Below are 12,717 nucleotides of genomic sequence, written 5' to 3'. Positions count from 1 at the left end.
ACGGGCCTGCTGTACCCTGGGAAGGAAGGGCCGGGCCTCTAGACTCTGATCGGAGGGCGCGTTGTCACCTTTCGTTACTCACAGATTTCGAGCCTCGCTTCTTGCCTATGGAATCAGAATCTCAGGGCCGGGGGTTTACTTTTTAAAAGCGTGCACGTGCTGCTGATGAGCTGCTGTGCTTTGGAACTAGAGTAAACTTGGCGTCAGTCAGACTTTGCATTTAAACCCCAGCTTGGTTTCTTGTTAGTGTGTGAACTTAGGCAAATTTCCTAACCTCTCTATGCTTCAGTCCACCCAAACTGTAAAGTGACAGTAATAGCACTGACTTCATAGGGTGTTATGGGATTAAAGGACTTGGTATATGTGAAGGTTTAGGACACTGCCTTGTACAACATAAGCATGTGGTAAATAACTGGCTGGTATTCATTCAATATTCCACAAATGCTTGTTTACTGAGCACTTGTTATGAACCAGCAGTGTCTTAGGCGCTGGACACAGCAGGGAACAAAGCAGAAAAGGTCCCTAATTTCACAAGGAATTCATATTATAGTGGACTGGCATCAATTAACAAGTAAATAAATAGATAATTTCAGATTGTACCAAGCACCGCAAAGATGTTAAAGTGACCGGTTAAAGTGATTGGTTAGACGGGAAGATTCTTTTGATCACGAAGGTCAGGGCCTCTCAGAAAGGGTGACATTCCAGCTGAGATCCAAATGACAGCAAGGAGGGAGCCACACAGAAAGCCATTTGGGGAAAGAACATCCCCAACTCCTCTCCTAGGGAAGGGGCCCCGCAGGTGCGAAGACCCTCAGGCAGAAAGGAGCTGGGCCAGGTTCTAGAAATCAAAGTGCTATTAATGATATAGAAGTAGACAATACTAGGTCATACAGGTCCTTGCAGGCCTGTGGATTTAAATCCAGGTGGGTTGGAGAAACCATCTGCAGGGGTTTCAGCAGCACAGGGACTGCTTCACCTTTTTAAGGCAGTTTCATTCATTCAGCATTTGCTGCATGTCTGGGCCTGTGATTAGCATTGGAGGCTCAATGCTCCCCTGAAGGAAAAGTGGGAATTGGCAGGTCGAGGGGAAAGAAGGGGGCCACTTTAAGTTGAGAAAACAGTATGAACAGAATCCCGGGGGCAGGAAAGCTCAGGACACATTCAGTGGCTGGTATATTGGGGCTGGAATATGGCAGGGCCTTTCCACACATCCTGGCCTGTAAACCCTGCTCTCATTCCTCCCTCTCTCTTTCTCCTCTCCAGCTTTCTTTCTCTCCTTTCCTCCCTCTCTCTCACCCTACAGATCCTCTTGATTCTGAAACAACCTCTTCACCTCCCAAAACAGAAATGGAATACACTGAAATCACCAAGGGAGCCAGAAGTAAAGGGTAAAGCAGGCTGAGTGAGACAAAGATCATCATCACTAAATATAAAGATATGCAAATTCATACTAAAGTAAAGCTACTGATTTTAGAGTGGTTTCCCGTTACTCTCAAGACCCTAATCATTTGCAAAGGGAAAATCATATCAAACTCTTTATTTCTTACTAACCCTTTACTAAGTCATCATGAAAATTTTGAATTAACAGAAAGGGGGCTTTTTTAGTAAACTTTTTATTAAAATGTAACACAGATGAGTGACATATCAGAAGTACACAGCTTGATGAGTTGTAACAAAGCAAGCACACCTATGTAACCAGTGCCAGTCAGGGCACATGCAGGAATCAACTAATGAATGCATAAATAAGTGGAACACCAAAATTGATGTCTCTCTCTCCCTCTCCCTTCTCTCTCTCTCTCTAAAATCAATCAATCAATCAATCAATCAATCAAATCAAATAAAATAAAAAATAAAATGAAATAAAATCTTTACAACAGTCCGGTAAGGCAGGTATGATTGTCCCAACTTTAGAGAAAACGATGTTGATATCCTAGGAGGTCAAGTGATTTGCCCAAGTTGACAATGCTAGCCTGTATTCCAACCCAAACATTATTTTACAGCTATGTAAATCATTGAGAGCTTTGCTCTTTCAGAGCTATATCCTAACAATTTTTGAACAGCCACTACTTGGTCTTGTGAGTAGGATGGATGGGAATGAGGGCAGCAAAGAACCTGAGAATTTCTTTTTTTATAAGCATACCTAGGCTGTGTAACTGGAGCCAAGCAGAACATGGGTGTTTTTAATGGGTGAATTTAAGGCCTAGATTAGTTAAGGCCTAGATTTTGATGGGGTCCTTAACGGTCCCAGAGCAGGAAGCACACCCTGGAGGAGCTTTGATCAGTCTGGTGTCTCCGGTTCCTGTGGGAGGCACATTTCCCAGAGCAGGTTGCTTCTCTGCAAGTGCCTGTAATAAAGCAACCAACAAGCAGCACGGTGCTAGTCATTACTGGCATTTCAACAGCAATTTCAAATGCATAAAGACATTTGAAACTCATGACAAACTTTAGGTAGGCAGGAAAAGCAGCTATTACTAACCTCATTTTACAGATGAGGAAACCAAGACTCTTAAAGGGCAGGTGATGGCTGAGCTCGTGACAGAGTGAGGCCCTGAAACTAGGTCCTCTAATTTAGAGGCCACAAAAGATTTTCCTGGATGTATTGTTTTATTTTCTAATGTTGACCGTAGCAGGATGCATCATAATAGTGGGAAGGGAGTGGACTGAGAGAAGGCAGAGAATGATGGAGCATGGGGGAAGAGAGGGGGTAGCATTAGGACTCCTCTCTGGGACTAAATCCTAGGTACCATGCTCTCTTACTTATCTCTAGCTACTGAGGTCTCAGTTTTGGACGACCCAATGCCTCATTTTAAAAGCAAATTATCTTGAAACACTTTATGAAAGTCATAGATAATATAACTTCTGACACACACTTTTATTTTGTGCGTGTTTTATTTTCCCAAATTGCTCCACGAAGACAGGGCTATAGTATCTTCCATACATCTTAGTCTCTCCCTCAATGCATTTCACATAGTACCCTTTCAATAATGTTCTCTTATTATTATTGAAAGACAACAATACACACAGCTAAGTACTCAACTGTTTTTTTCTTGAATATGTTTTTATTGATTTTTTTTTTTGCGAGAGAGAGGAAGGGAGAGAGAGAAACATCAATGCGAGAGAGAAACATTGATGGGCTGCCTCCTGCACAATCCCCACCAGGAGTTGAGCCCGCGACCCTGGCATGTGCCCTGACCGGGAATCAAACCGGCTGCCTTTTCTTGTCCAACCAATGGAGCCACACCAGCCAGGGCTGTTTTACCTGTTCTCGAGCTTCATATAAATAGAATTATAAGGCTCATCTTTTCTTTGTGTCTGGCTTGTTTCAGAAGCTTGGGAGTCATGTGTGTTGTTACACGTACTTGTGGTTGCTTTTTTGATTGCAGAATAGTGTTCAATTGTGTGGCTGTGCCAGTGTATTAACTCTCCTTTTGACTTGGGGCCTTTCTAGTCTGGAGCCTTTATGAATGGGAACATTCCTTTTTACAAGTCTTTTGTGGACAGGGATACTTACCCTCTTGGGTGAGAGAGATGGGCCATAGAGTAAGTATGTATTCAGCTTCAGCAAATACTGCCAAGCTCTAAGTCTTTATAAAGATGAAAAAGGAATTTTTAAAACTGAAAAAGATGTATTTAACTATGTAAATGCTAAGACATGCTTTCCCTAGAAGATACAAAGAAGCCAGAGATTTGCACCTACCTAATGACATGGTTTGGATTTATGAGAAGACAATTATAATATGAAAAAATATTAAAATTTTTTCTTTATAGACAACATTTTGAAATAGGTAAGTATATGCGGGGGGGCAAAAGTAGGTTCACAGTTGTTCCTATGGAAAATAATGCAATAATTAATAAATAACAATGCAAGAATAAACTTTCACATACTCACAGCTGTGAACCTACTTTTGCCCCAGCCTGTACATATACTCAGCATTTTTATATACAATAGTCTCCTCTTCTCCATGGTGTAACTTTCTGTGATTTCAGTTACCTGAGGTCAACCCTGCTCCAAGGATATTAAATATAAAATTCCAGAAATAAACCCTTCCTAAGCTTTCAGGTGTGCGCCACGTCTGCGCAGCATGGTGAGACCTCACGCCACCCCCCACCCCGCGGGGCGCCTCAGGCCTTGCGCAGCGTGTCCCGCCTGCCGGCCGCTTGGGAGCTGTCTTGGTTATCAGATGGGCAGTGGCAGTGTCACAGTACCGCGGTGTCCGTGATCCTTATTTTACTTAATCGTGGCCCCAAGGTGCAAGAGCAGTGACCCTGACAGTTGGATATGACAGAGACCCGCACAGTGCGTCCTGTGAGTGAAAAGGTGGGGATAGTGTAGTAAGATTTTTTGAGAGAGACCACATTCACGTAACTGTTATTACACTATATTGTTATAATGACCACATTCACATAACTATTATTACACTATATTGTTACAATTGCTTTATTTCATTATTAATCTCTTCCTGGGCCCAATTTATGCATCAATCACAGGTATGTGTGCAAAGGAAAAGACATCCGATTTTCAGGGTTCAGTGCTACCCACAGTTTCAGGTACCCAGTGGTGGGCCTTGGAAGTCTCCCCTGTGGGTAAGGGGGCAGCAGGTTACTCAGAATCACAGTGAATGAGGCAGTTACGACGCAGCCAGAAAACCACGGGGCTTGCTATGGGTGTAGCCCTCAGCGAGGGGATTTTCCACAGATAGTGAACAGCTCTTGGTCAAGATCCCAACGGACCAAACACAGTGCTCCTTCAGCGCACATCATAGTTGAAATGCAGTATACATAGGGTGTCCCAAAAAATGTATACACACTTTAACAGCTGGTAGCTGTTAAATGAAAATGAAGTGTATTTTAGTAAACACTGCCTTTATAATTATTCCAAGTGTAAGTATTTATTTTTTTGGTATACCCTATATTAAAACCAAGCAAGATACACTTTAGACTCACACCTAAAATGAAGTTAGGTTCTTGGCCCATATTGTTAGATGTCTGGGGGGAAGACTGAAAAGCCACTCAGTGTAGGAAAGTTAATTTTCATATAGGATAATGCATATGGTAGGACGGCCTGGTCCTCACCCTCCAAGGGCACTGCCACCGTTCACACTGAGATTCGAAACCTCCTTGGATTTCCAAAATGACCATAGTGGGGCAGTGCCACCTCAATAAGAACACTCTTTAAGATCTGTTCTGTCCAATACAGTAAACAATAGCCACCTGTGGTTTATCATATTTAACTTAACTAATTAATATTAAATAAAATTAAAAGTTCCATTTTTCAGTTATTTCAAGTGCTTAAAAACCACATGCAACAAAACTCCCCACAGAGAAAAGGTCTGATCCAGATGGTTTCACTGGTTAATTCTACAACTAGTTAGAGAAGAATTTATACCAGTTCTTCACAAACTCTTCCAAAAACCAGGAGAGAGCATACTCCCCAACTTGTTTTATAAGGGCCCATATTACCCTGATACCAAAACCAGACAAAAACAACCCAAGAAAACTACACACCAATATCTCTTATGAGTATAGACACAAAAATCCTCAACAAAACACGAGAAAATCTAGTCCATAGACTATGATCAACTGGGACTTATTAGGAATGCAAAGTAGGCTTAAATATGAAAATGAATTAATGTAATACATCATATCAATGGAATAAAGAACAAAAACCACACAATCATCTCAATAGATGCAAAAAAACCCACAAAAATAATCTGACAATATCCAAAACCCCTTCATGATAAAAACACCTAACAAACCTGGATCGGAAGGGAACTTCCTCAATAGGATAAAGGACATCTATGAAAGCCCCCCAGCTAATACCACACCTAATGATGGAAGACTGAAGGCCTTCCCCTAAGATCAGTGACAATACAAGGATGCCCACTCTTGTCACTTCTATTCAACGTCGGACTGGAAGTTCTAGGCAGGGCAGTGAGGCAATAAAGTGAAATAAAAGGCATCCAGATTAGAAAGGTTTGCAGAGGACATAATCTTCTATATAGAAAATCCTAAGGATTCTATAAGAACTTATTTGAACTAATGAGTTCAGCAAAGTTGGAGGGTAAAATATCAGCAGACAAAAACCAATTGTATTTTTAAAAGCTTGCAATGAACAATCCAAAATTAAATTAAGGAAACAATTGCCAGGCCAGAGGTATTGGCATTAAATATTCAACGTGATGAAAAGCAAGGACCTACAACCAAGATGACTCTACTCAGCAAACATACCATTTAGAATCAAAGGACAGATAAAGAGCTTCTCAGGCAAGAAAAAGTGAAAGAAATTTATTACCACCAAACCATATTATTATGAGAAATGTTAAAGGGATTTCTTTAAGAAGAAGAAGAAAATGTGAATAATAAAATGTCAATAACTACCTATTTATCAACAATTACTTTAAATGTAAATGGACTAATGCTCTAATCAAAAGACACAGGGTGGGTGAATGGGTAAGAAAACAAGATCCTTACATATGTTGCCTACAAGAAACCCACTTCAGATGGAAAGACACACAGACTGAAAGTAAAGGGATAGAAAAAGATATTTTGTGAAAAGGGAAACAAACAAACAAAAAAGCTAGGGTAGCAATACTTATACCAGGCAAAATAGACTTTAAAACAAAGGCTATAACAAGGGATCAGGAAGGACCAGCAATTCCGCTTCTGGGTATTTACCTGAAGAAATCCAAAACACTAATTCAAAAAGACAAGTGCATCCATATGTTCATTGCAGCATTATTTACAACAGCCAAGATATGGAAGCAAACTAAGTGTCCATCAATAGATGAAGGGATAAAGAAGAAATACACATATACAATGGAATATTACTTAGCCATAAAAGGGAATGAAATCTTGTCATCTGCAACAACATGGATGGACCTAGAAGGTATTATGCTGAGTGAAATAAGTCAGACAGAGAAAAACAAATACCATGATTTCACTTTTATGTGGAAGCCAAAAAACAAAATAAATGAACAAACAAAACAGAAACAAACTCATAGATGCAGAGAACATTTTTTTCCCATTGATTTTTTTTTTTTTAGAGAGAGTGGAGGGGAGGAAGGAGGGGCATGTGTGTGTGTGTGTATATATATATATATACACACACACACACATATATATATATAGAGAGAAAGAAACATGGATGTGAGTCTCATCAATTGGCTGTCTCCCGCATGTGCCCTGACTGGGGCTGGGGATTCAGCCTACGACTGAGGTTTGTGCCCTTGACTGGGAATTGAACACCGAGACTCTTTAGTTGGCGGGCTGATGCTCTAACCTCTGAGCAAAACTGGGCCAGGCACAAAGAACATTTTGATGGTTGCCAGATAGGAGGGGGCTTGAGGGGCTGGGTGAAAAGGGGGAAGGCATTAAGAAGTACAAATTGGTAGTTACAAAGTAGTCATGGGGATGTAAAGTATAGCATAGGGAATATAGTCAATAATATTGTAATAACTGTATAGTGTCAGATGGGTACTAGATTTATCAGGTGATGACTGTATGTTTTATGAATGTCTAATCACTATGTTGTACACCTGAAACTAATATAATATTGTATGTGAACTGTAATTGAAAAATAAAAAATTATTAAAAAAGAAAATAATTCCATTTACAAAAGCACCAAAAAGAATAAAATACTTAGAAATAAACTTAACAAATAAGAGTAAAATGTATACTCTGAAAACTACATGTTGAAAGCAAATAAAGAAGACCTAAATAAATGGAAAGACATCCCATGTTCATGGATCAGAGGAGTTAATATTAACATAGTAATATTCTGTAAATTGATCTACAGATTCAATGTAATCCCTATCAAATTTACAGCTGGCTGGCTTCTTTGCAATTGAAAAGCTCATCTTAAAATTCATAAAGTAATCTTGAAAACATAGAACAAAGTTGGAGGATTCACACTTCCCAATTTCAAAAACTCACTACAAAAGTACAATCATCAAGACAGTGTTTTACTGGCATAGAATCAAACTGAGAGTCGAGAAATATGCCCCTACATTTACAGTCAACTGATTTTTCAACAAGGTACCAAACCAAATTAATAGGGAAAATATTTTCAACAAATGGTGTTGGGACAACTGGATATCCACACGCAAAAGAATGAAGTTGGACCCTGTGTTGGGGGGGGGGGGGGGCAAGACCACACCCAATTTCAATGATTTGCTAGAAAGACTCACAGAATTCAGCACAGTCATACTTGTGGCCATGATTTATTACAGTGAAAGGAAGCAAAGCAAAATAAGCTAAGGAAGAAAAAGGCTCACGGGGTGAATGAAGTCCAGGGAAACCAGACACAGGCTTCCAAGGGTCCTCTCCCAGTGAGGTCACACAGGATATACTTCATTTCCCCAGCAAGTTGGAACAACACGTGTGAAATGTTGCCAACTAGGGAAGCTCAGTAGAGAGTGTCAGGATTCTTATTGGGGCTGGTCATGTAGGCATCTGCCTGGCAAGTACCAAAACTCCAGACCTTCAGAAGGAAAGCAGGTGTTCAGCATAAACCACATTGTTTGTACAAACAATTTAGGCACAGGGAGCCAGCCGCTATTATTAGTTAGTGGTGGGAAACCTCCAGAAATCTAAGTTACCAAACCCCAGCCAAGGGCCATTTTTTGCAAGCAGGCTTTTACAAGGTTAGCGTTTGAGCCTATGTTAACTCTTTCTGCACAGACTCCTGCCTCATACCACATGCAAAAAAATAACTCAAAATGGACCAAAGACCTAATATAAGAGCCAACACTGTGCAACTCTTAGGAGAAAACATAGGGGTAATTCTTCATGACCCTGGATTTGGCAACTGTTTCTTAGCTATGTCTCCAAAAGCCCAAGCAACCAAAGAAAAAATACATAAATTGGACTTCATAAAAAAGAAAAACTTTTGTGCAGCAAATGACATCATCAGGAAAGTAAAGAAACAACACAGAGAGTGGGGGAAAATATTTGAAAATCATGCATCTGATAAGAAACTTTATCTAGAGATATAAAGAACTCTTACAACTTGAAAAGAAAAAGGCAAATAATCCAATTTAAACAGGGGCAAAGGATTCGAATAGATATTTTCTCCAAAGAAGATGTGGAAATGGCCAAGAAGCACATGGAAAGATGTTCACAATGATTAGCCCCCAGGGAGCTGCGAATCAAAACCACAATGAGCCACCACTTCGTACCCAGTAGATGGCTATAATGATAATAAAAAGCCAAACAAAAAGTAAACTAGCAAGTATGGCAAGGATGTGGAGAATTAGAGCCTCATACACGGTGGTCAATGTGAAACGGTCCAGCTGCTTTGGAAAACAGCCTGGAGGCTCCTCAAAGGATCCAACAGAATTACCAAATGACCCAGCAAGTCTACTCATGGGTATTATCCAAGATAAAGAAAAACATATGTCCACACAAAAACTTGACAAATATTTATAGTAGCATTGCTCATAAAAGCCAATAAATGAAAGCAACCCAAATGCCCATCAACTGATGAATGGATAAACAAAATATTGTATATCCATGCAATGTGGTAATACTCAACCATAAAAATGAAGTGATTTCCAACATGCATGAACCTTGAAAATATGATGCTAAGTGAAAGAAGCCAGTCACAAAAGACCACACATTATGATTGATAGGAAATGCCCAGAATAGGGAAATCTATAGGTAGAAAGTAGACTGGTGGTTTCTTAGGCTGTGGGGGGATTCTAGAGGAGGGGAGTGGTAGGTAAAGGTTATAAGATTTCTTTTTGAGGTGATAAAGGTGTTCTAATTCTGACTGTGGTGATGGTCACACATATCTTGAATTATACTGAAAACCAATTGTATTGTAGTTGAAGTATATTTCAATAATGCTGTTAAAAGTAATTTTTAAAATAATCAAGATGAAATGTGTTTTCACTCACTTTCAAAATGATTGTCCCCAGGGTGGGGTGCCAAGGGTGGGGTGCTGTGACAAACAACTGGTGCATATAAACTGGTAAAACAAACCAAAAACCTTTCAAAAAACAATGTGGTGACATCAACAATCTAAAAAATGCTCATCTCTACAAATTTCAGTTTTGAGAATCTATCGTAAATAAATATTTGTATGTAGAATACGCATAATGCACACGGGTTTATCTTTTTAAAAATATATCGTTATTGATTTCAGAGAGAGGAAAGGAGAGGGAGAGAGAGAGACAGAAACATCAATGATGAGAGAGTCATTGATCGAGCCCACAACCCCGGGCGTGTGTCCTGACCGGGAATCGAACCCTGATCGCCTGGATCCTAGGTCGATGCTCAACTGCTGAGCCACACCCGGACAGGCACAGGTTTATCCTTTAATAATAGTAATAAATGAAAACAAGTTAAATGACCATTAATAGAATGACAAAGTTGTGAAGTTCTATTGTGATGAAATATTATTCACCCATCAAAATGAAACCTATTTTTGTATCCATAGCAAAACTATTCCTGGTATGAAGAACATACTCATAAGTTTGTTGAAACAAAAAAACAAAAAAAAAGACTTATAAAGATTTTTTTAAAAGGAAAAACGTAATTCAGCGGTTCTCAAAGTGACCAGCAGCAGCAGCAGCCCCTGGGTAAATGATAGAAATGTTCTTGGTCCCTACCCCACGCTCCCTCAATCAGAGACCCCGGGGCAGGGCCCAGCCACCTGTATTTCAACAAGTCCTCTGGTGGTTTGAGAACCACCTGCAGAGTACAAGGTAAAAGGTAAAGGCAGGATTCAAACCATAGCATGATCAGAACTAACATTTATTGAGTGCTGACTATGCTTTCCCATGATCTCACACCATTTCCACAACCACCTTATGATGTGTCGGCACCAGTGTTATCCTCATTTGACAGACTGGGAAACTGAGGTGCAGAGGGACAAAGGGACTTGCCCCAAATCAGAGAGCTAGGGAATGGCAGAAGTGGGATCCGACAGTCAGGTTTCTCTGCCTCCAAGGCGCATTCCGTTAAGCCTCATGTCAGTATTTCCCTGGGTGTGGGCCACAAACATCACCAGTAGTGATGGGGTAGTCTCGGGGGGTACTGGGATGTTCATTTTAAACACCAATAGTTATGTATTTATTTTAATGTGTCACAGAGAAAAAGATATAATTAGCATTTCAAACTCATGATTTCAATAGTAACACTGTTTCCCTTTAAAATACCAATTTATATTAAAAGTTAGTCACTGAAAATATTAAGTAAAAGCACTGGTATGTGTAGATATGGCAAATATGGTAGAGATAGGAACAGTAAAATATGGAAACACTGCTAAGCCTACCTCAGTTACTTAAAATATAACAATCTGTGCATTTTACTGCATGTAAACTGTACCTAAAAAGGGACTGCACAGAAATACCAGATTCTAGTTATTGCGCACGCGTAAGCGTGCAGAGGGAGGTGTCTCCAAGTCAGCCCCCTACCTTTTCAAGTGAAACCCGTTTATTGCGCACTCACTGTAGGCAACAGCCAAGACCTCAAAATACGCAATGTCACCTTCGAGGACTGCGGAGATACACCAATGGTATAAAAACGATTTGTGGAAACGTAGGGGAGAATGATTTAAGTGGGCAAAGGGTGAAACAGGAGGTTTGGGGATGGATATTTCAGCAGAAGCAAAGGCTCAGAGGTGTGCAATGTGGCCTCCCTGAGAATTCCTTCTCACCGGGCCCTGTCACCATGCCTTCAGCCATTTTCTACCTCTGCCTTCTCTATTTTTATTTTTGCCATTTTATACTTGCAGCTCATGCAACTCCCTTGCCTCTAGTTCACCCATCTTTCTACCCACCCCCGCTTCACATTCCTGGGGAGCATTTTAGCAAAGCTACTTCAAAAGCATGAAAAGTCCAATGGAAAGACCCAACAGTTTTACACACAGCAATTTACACTAAGGAAACAGGGATACTTTCAAAACCTAAGTTACTTAAGTGTTATTTATTTTAGCATAAAAATTTAAACTTAAATGCTTAATAGGGAACTATTGGGGGTAAATGAAAATACATCATTAGAAGACATTAAAATTTGTTTTTCAAGGAATATTTAATAAAGTAGATAGAAATGAAAGCAAACATCCTGTTTTGGGTGAAAATGGTCTGCTTTATGTGCATACACTGTGAGCAATTTAAAAAATACTGTAGTTATAATTTCAGACTTCAGAGTTTGAATAGGTGCCAGTGTTCTCTCCTTTCTCCATATGGGAAAAGAAAATTCCTTTGAGAATAATTGGAAGCCAGGACAAAAACACCATAGCCGACCCTCTTCTTAGGATCACTCTGGTCTCATGATTCAGATGATACAAGGGAAGCTTCAATCCGACCTTTTAGAGAAGACGCTCCAGCTCACACGATCTCATCGGCCAGGAGTGCTGGTGGCAATCGCAGCGCAGGGGTGACGAAGCTGCTTCTTTCCACAGTAGTTATCCCAGTGGCTCACCTGTGTTCAAGTCACACCCACAAGTTGCCCTGATCCTGAATGTCCTGCTTGAACTCTGACTAGTGTTTCCTGAAGATGAAAAAGGCCAGGATTCTGAGCGAGGCCTTGGGAACAGCAGCAGTGCAGCAGCGAAAGCCTGAACTCCAAGGTGGGCCCCCTTCACGTGGGCTTGCATGTTGTCAGGGCTCTGCCATTGCTACTTCCACGGACCCGGGCCTGCACCTCCACAGCCATCAGCAGCATTATTGCATCTTTCACCTGAGTGAGTGTGTGCTTATTTGGTCTTTTGGC

Source organism: Miniopterus schreibersii (genome assembly GCF_964146895.1).
Source record: "Miniopterus schreibersii genome assembly, chromosome: 3".
Classification (NCBI taxonomy): domain Eukaryota; kingdom Metazoa; phylum Chordata; class Mammalia; order Chiroptera; family Miniopteridae; genus Miniopterus; species Miniopterus schreibersii.
This window is presented reverse-complemented; position numbering follows the sequence as displayed.